We start from the raw sequence: 14,232 nt of genomic DNA on the forward strand, positions 1-14,232 counted from the left end.
CTCGCTCCGCTCTTCTCCGTCAACCTCGTTTCACCGCCATGGTGGACACTCGCCGAGGACGCACCGCCCGCCGCACCGCCAACGTCGCTCAGATGGCGCCCGCGTGTAACGGCGCACCACTCCGCCCCAACTCGCCGGTCGCCAACGCGGCCACGGACCCAGCCGTTCACGAGCAACTGGACTCGTCGCTGCCGTTGTCTGTGCGGCGCGAAGGCCGCACGGCGACCCTGTCACCTTCGCCGGCCGTGGCGTTGTCCTCGCTGGTCCGCCGCGGGCCGGTCTACTAGCAGCCTGTGCTACTGATGGAGCGGGAGCTCCTACGCTACCGTCCGGCGGATGACCTCTACGACGAGTGGCTCCACCACATCACCGAGCTCGTCAATGCCGCCGGAGAGGCGCCCGCACCGACCCATTCCTCTCGCCCTCCATCGCCCATGGCGGGGAACAAGGACCACGGCACTCTGCCCCCACCTCCACCATGCGGTGCCGGCCAGGGGATCAGGCGCGAGGCTCCACGGCGCGAACAGCCCCGCAGGGCCCCCGCGCGCGACGAGGAGAGCTGCCAGGTGGTCCCACGCCCCCAGGCAGAAGCGCGCGTGCTCCCCGCTCAGCGGCACTAGAACCGCGCCCCAGAGGAGGTGGTTGCGCCCGCACCCCAAGATCCAGCACTGCAGACGCAGGGGGCGCCAGCAATCATGAGTGGCTGTATGCCGCGCCCTAGCTCCTAAGCTACGGCGCCTCGTCTGGCCTGGCAAGTTCAAGCCGGATCTGCCTCCATGGTACGACGGCACCGCCGACCTGGCAGAGTTCCTCCAGCTCTACGAGATCAGCATCGAGGCGGCGAACGGCACTGAGCAGGTCATGGCGAATTGGTTCCCCATGGCCCTCAAGGACGGTGCGCGCTCCTGAATCCTGAACCTTCCTCCAGGATCCATCTCCTCCTGGGAGGAGCTTCGCGAGCACTTCGTCGCCAACTTCCATGGTACCCGTGACCGAGCTCCAGCGGCCGCAGACCTGCGCCGCATGAAGCAGCAGCCTGGGGAGACCCTGCAGAAGTACATCCAACGCTTCAACACCGTGTGCCTCAAGATCCCAGGGTCTCCGACGAGGCCATCATCTCGGCGTTCTCCGATGGTGTCCGTGACGTCAGGATGAAGGAAGAGCTTTGTCGGATTTCGGGTTCCGGCAGACCCTTGAGGTTCGAACACTGGGGTGCGCGCAGAGATTTTGCCTTCTACCTACCTGCACCCCTCCGCCTCGCTAAGATCTAAGCTATGGAAAGAACAGCACAAGAGACACAGGGTTTATACTGGTCCGGGCCACCGTTGTGGTGTAATACCCTACTCTAGTGTGTGGTGTGGTGGATTGCCTCTTGGGCTGATGATGATGAGCAATACAAGGAAGAATAGCCTCGCGAGGGTCTGTTCTTGGCTGGGGGGATGAACTGCTAGGAGGAGTTCAGTCGCCCTTCTCTCTCTCTCTGTGATGCTACTTGATCCGATCCTAGCTAGTTTCTCTCTTGGCTTCTAGATTCTCCCTTCTTGACTGCCCCTCTACCCTGGGGGTGGCTAGTCCTATCTATAGGCAAAGGCCCTGGGCCTCTTCCCAAATATTGAGCGAGAAGGGTGCCAACAATTGGCCATTTTGAAGGGGAGCATCTGGTACACTTATCCTGACTAAAGTTGGTCCTCGCCTACCAAAGGCTCTGGTGGTGACGCTGGCTTGGGCTCCACAATGACTTCCTCCCTGCCGTTGGACTGGTCTTGGTCTCGTTGCACCAAAACGGGTGCCTTTGCTTGATGCTCTCGCCTGCGCTTGCTCCCTTTGCACCAAAGAGGAAAGGAGGACACTGCGCGGCTGGCGCCTGTCTGGCGCCTTTGGTCATCATGGCTTGCGTCACGGGCACCTCGTGAGGTACCCCGCCTTGATCTCTCCGCCTCCTCGTGAGCCAGCCTGATGAGGCCGTGCCTGAGGAAGCTCCATGTCGTCTGCCCCGCGAGGCTTGGCCCCTCGCGAGGGTCTTGGGTCGGTGTTGATGAAGATGGGCCGCGCTGGGCCCCCTTTTGAGCCATGCCGCAGGCCGCAGGCAGGCAAGTCTGGGGACCCCCGTTCCCAGAATGCCGACAGTAGCCCCTGGGCCCAAGGCGCGCCCGGACTTGGCCGTGCAGGGAGGCGAAAGGGCAAGAGCGAAGCACCGCGGGCCCTAACAGCCTGCGGCCTTGGGCGCCGCATGGAGGTTGATTGGACGTGGGCGTCTCCACTTCCCCACGGCGCCTTGGCAACTGCACGGATTGGACAAGTCGCTGCATGCAAAGCGGGTCATGATTACCTCTGATCGTGGAGGTCGGCGGTTGGCCTTCGCCGGCCATAAGTACGGAACGGCGCGCGCCCTTCTAGTCCATCCCTTCTTGCTTCTCCTTCTTCCCGGTCCTTGCTCCGTCTTGCTGCGATGGCTCCGATCCACCGGTTCTCGGCGGCAGAGAAGGGAAAGGAAGGCTCCCTAGGAGGAACCAGACCCGCTCCCGCCGAAGAAACGGCTCGCCCTCCGCGGCCGGGACGAGGGGGCCCATCAGGTGGTGTCGAGGCCCTGGTGCGAGCGGCCACCGCCGGGCTTCCCGCTTCCCTTGTACGCCCACATTGAGGGCTCTGAAGGAGTCGATGCCGATCGCCACGGGCGGCACCACCGTCGGCGCCGACGGGTCACGAAGTTGTGGGTCGTCCCCCCTGGGGTCCACACTGAGGGCTTCTCCCGAGAGTTCGTGCTCCACGCCGCCACGCATCCTCAGTCTTGGATTCGCCTACCTTCCTTCTTCGCCTCCATCATCCCGCGGGGAGAACTCTTGGAGCTTTGGCTGCAGCACCCTCGCGACCGAGGCAGAGGTCGCGATCGTTGCCCCGGGCGAGGTCTTCATGACTCGAGGCTGGAGCGAAATCGCCCGGGTTTGCAGGACAAGAGGCACCTTCGCGATCCACTTGGAGTACGACGGTGCTTCGGTGATGTTCTTCAAGGTCTTCGATGCAAACGGGCGCCGGCTGGAGTGCTGCCCCGGGAGAGGTGGTCGGGACCCTGCTACGGCGAGGACTGGGCCCGCCGACCGCTCCCTTGGCGGCTGCTCAGGCGGCGGAGGCGTCGGAGGGTCCAGCGACTCCGGCGAGCTCTTCGCGACTCCAGAGACGAGCGACGACAGCTACGAGCCCCCGAGCCGGTGCCGCTCCTGGAGCAGGGCAGGCTCGTCAGGCCGTCACCGACTCTGATCTGGATGGGGTTGGTGTCGGTGCTTGACGGCCCGCTGTTGACGATGGCGTCTTTTGCAGGGGCGCGTGTAGTTAGCGCCCTTTTAGGATCTGTTCCCTGCAAGGAATCAAAGACGCGTCCCGTGGGGGCTTGTAAGGTGCCTGTGATCCTGTTTGTTAATATAACCCTTGTCATAGAATTGTGCGAGTTGCTCATTCCGTCTTAGCTTAGTTCTCCCTTTCGAACCTCACGAGGGCTTGGTGCTCTACGCCGATAGGTCCCAGTCCCAAGGCGGCTCAGCCGTCGCTGGTATGCCAGGTCGCGATGTCGTGGTCAAGGCCAGGAGGTGAGCGACCCGGGGTCCGGTAAGAGCCCCTGAGTCGCGATGCTCAGGAGGTCCCCGTTGGCGCTCAAGCAGCCATCGTTCGGTCAGAAAGGAGAGCGGTGTCGCTAACACGGGATTGCATTAGGTGCGGGGATGGTGCCACGGTAGCTGGTGCTTCCGGGTGGTGACTTATCTCGAGAATCAGGGACCGCTCTCTGGTGTGTCGCCGGGTCCGTGCATCGGCAGGCATGAGGTTGCTCGGCGAGGTCCTCGCATGTCCCTCCCCTCTTGCCTTTGCTCCCCATTCTGCTCTACGTCCTCGGGTCCCGGCCCTCGAGCGAGTCTCAGCCGTCGCTGGTATGCCGGGTCGCGATGCCGTGGACAAGGCCAGAGGGTGAGGGCTGGAGAGCCAGTAGGAGCCCTGAGTCGCGATGCTCAGGCACCCCCCCTTTAACGTGCAAGCGGTTCGCGTGGATGAGAGTGAAGGAGACACCGCAAGGGCCTCGCCTGACGCAGCTCCTTTAGGAGATCCTGTAGACCCATCATAGAAAGAACGAGGGGTTGCCATGACAATTGACAGTCAGCTGTTAGTTGCTTCCGAGGGGCGATGAGACACTGAAGGCTTGATGAGGTGGCGCCATGTGGGGCTGCAGCGGCCAGAGCTCAGCCATTCAGGTTTGTCGGCGTTGCAGGGACGGACCATGCGCAAGCGTCGTGCCGTTTGGGAGCAGCTCCGTCAGTTGGCGTCAGTTGAGCGGGCAGCTAGGTCAAACACATTAGCCGCGAAGGAGTGGATTCATTAAAATAGATGCTGGGAAGGCGGACATCACTGGGTCAGGCCCGAACGACTTGGGGATGATGCAGCCCGTGGGGCGCCCCCAACAAAGTAAGCTAACAACATGAAATAAAAGGGATACATGCCGCAGGGACGGACCCACGCGGCCTGGGAATAATGCAGCCCTGGGGGGCGCTCCCAGCTGGAAATGAAACTTGAAAGATGTCACCTGATGATGTTGAGGATGAAGGAGTGTTGGCGTAGCAGACTCGGTGGGCTGCGGAAGCCGATCCTTACGAGCCCCCAGGCCCAGGGGCCTCGGGAGGCTCCGGAGGCACTGGTGGCTCCTCGCGGACCATCTCCATCTCCGCTAGGGCTGCGGAACGCCTGGCCTCTTGAGCCTCCATGATGCCCCTCATGAGGCGCTGGTACATGGCAGCCGCGTTCGGCAAGCCGTAAGGCATGCAAACATAGCTGTGGGGTGGACCTTCGCAGCGCCCCACTCGCGAGGGCCAGAGGCGCTCCAGAGAGGCGACTCGATTGAGCCCTGGTATGTCGATGCAGACGCGCAGCCCACCATCCTCGCTTGGATGGGGAGCCACAGCTGGTAGGCGGCGGCCGCCTTTCATGACTCTTGACTCCTATAGCTCCTTAATGGCCTTGCTGACGAACTCCTGAGGGTCTAGCCCTCCTTGCCTTACTCCTTCTTGAGGGAAACGTGCTTCGAAACACGCCTCCATGTGGTGCTCAAGCGCCTCCCTCGTGACCTTAGCCAGGTCGGTGGCCCTCCAGGGGAGAGCCCCTGAGCCCTGCCTGAGGAGGGCGCCGGGCGTGCTTTCCTATGCGATGGAAGGAGGTTCCCCCTAGGCGGGCGCGGGCCCTGAGGGGCCTGCCTCTTGAGGGGCCGGGCCGGACGATGTCTTCTTCTTCTTGGGGACGGTCTCGGGAAGCCTCCTGCTTCCGCGATCCGGGTCTTCCAGTGATGCGGCCTGAATGGCTCGTTCTAGGGAACACACCGCGTCCTTCTCTTCACTAGGCACCATGATGACTCCGCCACTTCCTGGCATCTTGAGGACATTGTACCCGTGGTGAGTTATGGCCATGAACTTGGCCAACGCTGGGTACCCAAGGATGGCGTTGTATGGCAGGCGAATGTGAGCGACATCGAAGTCGATGAGCTCGGTGCGGTAGTTGTCGTGTGCCTCGAAGGTGACAGGGAGGCAGACCTGCCCAATCGGGACCGTGGAGCCATCGGTGACTCCGGAGAAAGGCTTGGTTGGCTGAAGCTTGTTTTAGGGCACTTGGAGATTGTTGAATGTTTCCACGGACAGGACGTTGAGCCCTGCCCCGCCATCGATGAGGGTCCTGGTGACCACCACGTTGCTGATGATTGGGGAACAAAGCATCGGGAGGACTCCGGCTGTGGCCGCACACTTGAGCTGATCTGCTGAGCTGAACGTGATGGCACACGCCGACCACCTGAGAGGGCGCGTGGCTTCGAGCTTGGGGAGGACTGCATTCACTTCGCGGGCGAACTGCTTGAAGATGCGTTGAGAGGCTGGGGCTTGAGCCCCGCCCAGGATGCAGGCGATCGCGCGCGGCTCCTGGAAGCCCCCAGCCCCCTCGTCCTGATGGCGGTCCTCATTTCTCCTTGGCTGTGGCGGCAGCGGAGGGAGGCCTGCATTGGCTTGCGGGCGATCCTCGCGAGGCTGATCCCTCCAGTCTCCCTCGCGAGGCGGGTCTTGCCAATGATCCTCGCGAGGTCGATCGCGCCACCCTTGGCGCGGGCAGCGGTCTTCCCAGCGTCCTGCATTCCTTCCTCCTCCTCGACCGTAGCCCCGGTCACCGTGGTCAGGGCGACGGCCGATCCTTCCTTCTTGCATGGCTCGGAGCTCTTGACATTCGTTGGTGTTGTGGGTGTGGAGGTCGTGGTACACACAGTACCGACTGCCCTTGGAAGATTCGGGCTGATCTCTGCCCCGCTTGGTGTCTGGTTCTGCCGCGAGCACGGCATCCCCCTTGCGCTTCACATCCTTGGCCTTGGGCTTCTTCTCTTTTGGGTCCGTGGCAGGTAGCTCGAGGAGGGAGAGATGCCCTTCCTCAGCCCTGGCGCACTTGGTTGCCAAGTTGAACAACTCCAAGGAAGTGCATAGGTCTTCATGCATCGCCAGCTCCTCCTTCATCTTGACATCTCGCACGCCGTCGGAGAAGGTTCAGATGAAGGCCTCCTCGGTCACCTTGGGAATCTTGAGGCGTGCGTTGTTGAAGCGCTGGATGTACTTCTGCAGGGTCTCTCCGGGTTGTTGCTTGATGCGGCGCATGTCGCTCACGGCGGGTGTCCGGTCGCAAGTACCTTGGAAGTTGGCGATGAAGCGGGTGCGCATCTTGTCCCAGGAGGAGATCGTGCTTGGAGCCAGGTTCAGGAGCCAGGTGCGGGCCCCGTCTTTGAGCGCCATGGGAACCCAGTTCGCCATGACCTTCTCATCTCCGTTGGCAGCTTCGATGCCCAGCTCATAGAGCTGGAGGAACTCCGCAGGGTCGGCCGTGCCGTCGTAACGAGGAGGCAGGTCTGGCTTGAACTTGCCGGGCCACGCGACGCTGCGTAGCTCGATGGTGAAGGCATGACAGCCTGCTGTGGCCACGGGAGGCCTTGGGTGGCGGAGAGCTTGGCCTTGCATGTCCCCATGCGCTGCAGCTCGGAGCAGCGCGGGGTCTTGACGTGCGGGAGCAGGAGCATGGTCGCGACGTGCTGGAGCAGGGAGCGCCCGGGCAGCTTCTTGCAGGCGAGGGTCTTCTTGGTAGCTCTGCTCTTGCCGCACTGGCACCTGATGGAGCGGGTTCCGCCCAGGGGCCACGCGCCTTGGAGCCATGGCACCTTCTTGAGGAGGAGGCGGCTGGGGCACCCCCGAAGCTTCGTTGCCCGTGTGGGGCGGGGTGCGGTGCAGCGGAACGGACGGCACAGGAGAGCCCCCTGCGGCGCGGACGAGCTCGGCGACGCGGTCGAGCCATTCTTCATAGACGTCGTCGACGGGACGGTAGCGCAGGAGCTCGTTTGCCGCGATGAGTGCAGCTCGAGCCTCCATGGGTGCGCGGAGCGCGCGGGACGAAGAACCAGCTGGGGTGAGCGAGGGAGTAGCGGTGCGGCCGTCTTGCCGCATGGACGGATGCTGAGACGACGCTTGCCGCTCGTTCCCCGCCGGGCAGGTGGCGGCGTTGACGGTAGGTGACGGGGAACGGCGAGGACGCCCACCGACAGGAGCCGTCTGGACGACGCGGGAAGCGAGAGCGGCCCGGCGCTCGGCGCGGGCCCGACAAGCATCAGACATGGACGCGATGGTCGGGGGAGAACGGGGTGGTGGAAGACGAATTCCGGCGCACCCCTACCTGGCGCGCCAAATGTCGGATTTCGGGTTCCAGCAGACCCTTGAGGTTCAAACACTGGGGTGCGCGCGGAGATTTCGCCTTCGACCTACCTGCACCCCTCCGCCTCCCTAAGATCTAAGCTATTGAAAGAACAGCACAAGAGACACAGGGTTTATACTGGTTCGGACCACCGTTGTGGTGTAATACCCTACTCCAGTGTGTGGTGTGGTGGATTGCCTCTTGGGCTGATGATGATGAGCAATACAAGGAAGAACAGCCTCGCGAGGGTCTATTCTTGGCTGGGGGGATGAACTGCTAGGAGGAGTTCAGTCGCCCTTCTCTCTCTCTGTGATGCTACTCGATCCGATCCTAGCTAGTTTCTCTCTTGGCTTCTAGATTCTCCCTTCTTGACTGCCTCTCTACCCTAGGGGTGGTTAGTCCTATTTATAGGCAAAGGCCCTGGGCCTCTTCCCAAATATTGAGCGGGAAGGGCGCCAAGAATTGGCCATTTTGAAGGGGAACATCTGGTACACTTATCCTGACTATAGTTGGTCCTCGCCTGCCAAAGGCTCTGGTGGTGATGCTGGCTTGGGCTCCACAATGACTTCCTCCCTGCCGTTGGACTGGTCTTGGTCTCGTTGCACCGAAACGGGTGCCTTTAGTTGATGCTCTCACCTGCGCTTGCTCCCTTTGCACCAAAGAGGAAAGGAGGACACTGCGCGGCTGGCGCCCGCCTGGCGCCTTTGGTCGTCATGGCTTGCGTCACGGGCACCTCATGAGGTACCCCGCCTTGATCTCTCCGCCTCCTCGCGAGCTAGCCTGATGAGGCCGTGCCTGAGGAAGCTCCGTGTCGTCCGCCCCGCTAGGCTTGGCCCCTCGCGAGGGTCTTGGGACTGTTGATGAAGATGGGCCGTGCTGGGCCCCCTTTTGAGCCACGCCGCAGGCCGGAGGCAGGCAAGTCTGGGGACCCCCGTTCCCAGAACGCTGACAAGCTTGCCATCCACGAGGACCTATGCACGGCCCTCGAGATGTTCAATCTCGCGGCGAAGTGCGCCAGGGCAGAGGAAGGCCGCCTCTGCCTCATGGAACTGCCTGAGGCGGAGGCCGACGACAAGAAGACCAAGGCCAAGGAAGCAAAGTGCAAAGGACCAGTTGTGCTAGCCGTGGAACCAGAAGTGAAGCGCGGCTGCGGCTACAACAACCCTCCAAGAGATAACCGTCCGTACTGCGTCTTCCATGATGTCCATAGCCATAACACCAACGACTGCCAAGAGCTCAAGACGATGCGCGGCGGGCGCATCGGGCAGCGCCCTGAGCGCGACAACCATGGCTACGGCCGCGGAGGAGGCCGTGGCGGAGGACGCTGGGACGGCAGGAACTCGCGCCAAGGATGGCGTGATCAGCCTCGTGAACACCGTTGGCAAGAGCAGCCTCGTGACGCCCCCTCGCGTGACCAACCTCGTGAGGGTCGCCCTCAGGGCAACATGGGCCTGCCTCCGCTACCGCCACCGCCAAGAAGGAACGACGACGACCGCTAGGGAGACGAAGCAGGGGGCTTCCAGGAGCCACGCGGGGTCGCATGCATCCTGGGAGGAGCCCACGCTCCGGCTTCTCACCGCATCTTCAAGCAGTTCGCTCGTGAGGTGAACGCGGCGCTCCCCAGGCCCGACGCCGCGCGCAACCTCAGGTGGGGCAAGCAGATCATCGCCTTCGACCCCAAGGATCGGCTCAGGTGCATCGCCGCGCCGGGCACTCTCCTGATGCTCTGCACCCCGACCATCAGTAATGTCCGCGTGACCAAGACCCTCATCGACGGTGGGGTAGGGCTCAATGTCATCTCCGTCCAGATCATCGAGACTCTTCAAGTACCCTACGATCAGCTGCACCCGACCAAGCCATTTTACGGAGTCACAGATGGCTCCACCCTCCCGATGAGGCAGGTCCGCCTCCCCGTCACCTTCGGCGACCACGACAACTACCACACCGAGCTCATTGACTTCGACGTCGCCAACATCAACCTCCCGTACAACGCCATCCTAGGGTACCCGGCCCTCTCCATGTTTATGGCGGTGACCCATCATGGCTACAACGTCCTCAAGATGCCTGGAAGCGGTGGAGTCATCACGATCGCCTGCGATGAGAAGGAAGCAGTGCATTCTCTAGAGCGCGCCTACCAGACTGCGGCGATCAAGAGCTCTGACGGAGACGGAGCCGTCTTCGCCGTGATGACGCCCCTAAGAAGAAGAAGCAACTACCCGACTCTCAGGCTTCGGGGGCTCCCGACGGCACCACTTCAAGCTCCGCGCCTGCTGACAAGGCGCCCTCCGCCCCTGCATAGGGAGGCATGCCCAGTGCCCCCCTTAGGACGGGCTCGGGGGCTCCCCTCAGGGGGACCCTAGACCTGGTCGTGAGGGTGGTGCCCGGGCACCACTCGCGGGTGCGCCCTGCCGCGCGTTGTCATGAGCCCAGCGTGCGCCTCATAACGCTGGGGGCTCGGGACCCTATTGACCAAGCTACCAAGGAACCTTACCCACCTACTCAAGACCCAAGTAACCAGTTTCGCGTCTGCATCGACATCCCGAGCCTCAACAGGGCTGCCGCCCAGGGCCTCTTCCAACCGATGGAGGTCGGCTGGAGGAGGGCCTTCCCCTCGGGCCTCCGCAACGCGGCCGCCACATACCAGCTCTTCGTACAACAGGCCGTGGGGGCCCAGGAGGCTCAGCGGCAGGCGGTCCTGACGGAGCAGGACCCGGACCCCCGCGACCGCTGAGGGCCTCCAGAGCCCCTGGGCCTTGGGAGCTCGGCTCTCCTCAGTTGCAACCTGCATGGCTCGCGTCTCCAGCTACCCCAACTCCTCTTCAGCGGCAAGTACTAGGTGATGTCTCAGGTATTCCGTCGAGGGTGCCCCTCGGGCTGCATCATCCTCGAGCTGTTGGGGGCTTACCCCCCACAGCTGTCTCCTTTTGCGCATGAATCAGAACTGGTTGCTTCCTTTTGCATCATCTATATGGTTGGCACCCTCACTGCCACTAAGGTCATGAGCCCTAGTGAGCCCTCCGCGACCGCCCCATGATTAAGGACTAGCACGGCATCTGTGCTCGAGTCCGTCCCTGCAGCGTAGCTAAACCCAAGGGCTGAGCTCTGTCTCACGAGCCATTCCCGTGACGTCACCTCCTGCGGTCCTTGGTGCCTTGTTCTTGCATGGGCTAATCATTGGTGGGTAAGTAGGGGCCCGTGGCAGGTGCCTCGCTCCTGCAGGAACCGCGCGCCGGTTGTTTATCTTTTGGACTATAGCATGAGAAGACTGGGCACGGTGTCTGTGCTCGGGTCCGTCCCTGCAGCGTCGATAAATCCAGCGGCTGAGCTCTATCTTACAGGCCAGTCCCGTTAACGTCACCTCCTGGGGTCGTTGGTGTTGCGGCCTTCTCATGCAATGCCCTCTGGAGATGCATTCGGTGCAGGTATAGGCAACCCATCTCTTTTCATGTTTTGCAGAAGAAGAATTAGGCGCAACCCGCCTCAGGCGCAACCCGCCTCAGGGTAGGGTCTCATGAGTGATGCATAAGCTCGCGAGAACTTCCTCAGTGTCGTTCAGCTTGGCCTGAGGAGGGCCTATATACACCCTGGCTGTCCCGCCATGCAAGCCACGTGTCCGGACGGGCTGTACACGCCCGGGAGTCTCTCTCGGTGGGAGGCTCCCCTCCCATGATCCAGTGGGAGTACTTAGCTCCGCGCTGGCAAGACCGAGGAGCGGTTGTGCCCACGAATCAGTGGAAGCACCAAGCTCCGCGCTGACCGATACGACCGAGGAGCGGTTATGCCCACACTCCGCGCAAGTGTGGTAGCTCTATGCTCCGCGCTAGTTATAAACAACTGAGGGCGGCCCCCAGCGGTCGCACCAACCTCAGGGAGCTTTTCAGCTCACGACGCTCACAGCTTCTCCTTGGAAGGGTATCGCGAGGGGGGCTAGGCACGGGGGCTATGGTCAGGTCACGCCTGGCAGACGCCACCCTACCAGGTTCCCAGACACCTGGCTTTCTCGTGCCTCCATCCTAGGCGAAGGCTCGTGAGCAAGGTATGGTGCTCGTTCTCCCTCATGAGAGCCGTTCGTACGTCAAGGGGGACACGTGGGCATCGCGACCCAGGGGCCTCACTAGTCACGTAGCCCCTCACTCCTTAGGCCCGGTGCTCAACGGCTGTCGAGGTATGCGCGGGGCTAGGCCCTGCCGACGCAGAATGCAAACGGGTCACTTGAGCGTTAAGGGGGACCCCTGGGCATCGCAACCCAGGGGCCTCACTAGTCACGTAGCCCCTCATTCCTTGAGCCTGCCGTGGTGACCCGGAGGGCTCAATGGCGATCGAGGTATGCGTGGGGCTGGGCCCTGCCGACGCAGAGCACTTAAGAAAACATGAATGGAAGCAAGCATAGAAATCACAGAATTCAAAGCCTAGCTATTACAATAAAGCTCAAGTTCATCAAATTCAAACAAGTCTCACGCCTCCTCGAGGCACTCGCATTCTCCTCAGCAGGAACAGGTTAGGCATCGCCGGACGCGCCGGCATCAGCTTCCGCCTCTTTAGACGCATCAGCAGCAGCCGGAAGGAACGCCTCCACCAGCTCTTTGACCTTCTCCACCACACACTCAGCAGCCACGCCCCCCCCCCAGGCTCGTAGAAGGCAGCTGGGATAGCGTGGCCAGGTCGAAGCTGGGGTCATGAAGGAAGAAATGGCCGCACACCTGCGCCAAGGCAGAGGTAAGAAGCGACCGACCCTCAGTATCAGCTAACTGACCGATTGTAGATGCCACGTCGCCCAGGGCCTTCACGAGTGCAGCTAGGAGCCCAGTGGCGCCATCCTCCGGGGTGGCCAGCGGCTCTTCGAACCACTCCCTGTAGGCGATCCGTAGCACCCTGCGGGCCTCAAGCTCGAAGGCGGCGAGGGCCTCATGGCCCACTATCGCCGTCTTCTCCGAGGCTGCGAGGGCGTCCTCCCTGGCCTTCAGCCCGTCCTCGCGCTTGGCTTAGGACGCCTTGGCTTCCTCGGCCTCTGTCTTCAGCTTCTCCAGGCTCGTGCGGTCGGCGAGCTGCTCCTCCTGCAACCGCGATGTCTCGGCCTTCTCGCCCTGGAGCTCCTTCTCCAACCTCTCAAGCTCCAGGGCGTGCTTCGCGCTCTCCTCACGAAGGGTCTTAAGCTCGTCCTCCGCCTCCTGACGACCCTTCTCGGAGGATGCTGCATGGGCTTCCGCGGTCTCCCACGCCTGTGCAGCCGAGGCAGCCTCCTCCCGACCCTCGGCGACGGCCGCCGAAGCCTGTCTCCAGGTGGCCTGCACGGACTCCTCCGCTTGCAGCCACCCCGAGAGTAGGCCCAAGTGGGCGTCCACCGCACAGTCATCACCGTCCCGAAAGACAACGCGGAGCTAGTTTAGCGCAACGAAGGCCGCCTCCAAGGCCTCGGGACCAGACCACACCGGCTAACGAGGGGGCGCCACCATGATCGCCCACGTGGCTGAGGGCTCGGGGGCTCTTACCGGATTCTGGGCCGCTCACCTCCTGGCCTTGACCACGGCATCGCGACCTGGCATACCAGCGACGGCCGAAGCCTGCCTAGAAACTGGGTCTCACAGGCCTGGGGAACTAATCTACCGGAGGGACGGAAGAGAAGGAAGGTCTTGCTTTAACAACAGATCTCATGAGGAACCCTGGTTTATGACGCTTGTTCGACAGCAAACAAAGGTTGCAAACATTTACACACCCTCGGGGGGCCGTTCATGGTTGCCTCGCGGGGACCAAGCAAAAGAAAACCGCCTCTGGAGGAGTGACGCCCGAGCTCCTTCAACGGCGACGACGGTCGAAGGACGCCGCATCCCTCCGGCGGCGAGGGCGGCGGCTCGGCGGCTCGTAGCTCTCGTCAGAGCTCGAGGCCGTGCAGGAGAAGCGGAGCTGCTACTAGGGGAGTCGGGGGCGGAGCCAATGGCGAACGCTTCTCCCCAGACCTCGGTGCCTAGGCAGCACCGGAAATGGTCGTCGGCAAGCCCCTCCTCTTCGCTGCACGCTCGTCACCGGCCATCCTCCCCAAAGACTTTGAAGGTCAGTGAAGCCAGCCCATCCAGCCTGAAGTGAAGAACGTGCCTCCCGACAGGGGCGCATGCGCGGTGCACCACGCCCCAACCCCAGGTCATGTAAACCTGGCCAGAGGAAATCACCTCCACGTCGGCATATGAATGGGGGAGATGGCATCCATCATGCCGAAGCTGCATCGTCACTCGTCCGCGGGCCGGAAGCACCTCCCTCAGACATGGGGGGAGGAGGATCCAAGTGTGCGGGGGAGCTCCCGCCCACACGACGAACTCACGGATGTCATCCTCAGCATGGGGAAGCGGCGAGAGGCGTGGCGTCACTTGCCCCGCCGGGCGGTCACCTGCGCCGCCCCATTGCCGTCGCCCGCGCCGCGCACGACCATCGTCGGGGCGGCCATACGAGGCAGAAGCCCTGGTGGCACCCGCATACACCACGTGCGAGCATCCGCCGGCCTCC

This window comes from Triticum urartu, chromosome 7 (genome assembly GCF_003073215.2).
Source record: "Triticum urartu cultivar G1812 chromosome 7, Tu2.1, whole genome shotgun sequence".
Lineage (NCBI taxonomy): Eukaryota > Viridiplantae > Streptophyta > Magnoliopsida > Poales > Poaceae > Triticum > Triticum urartu.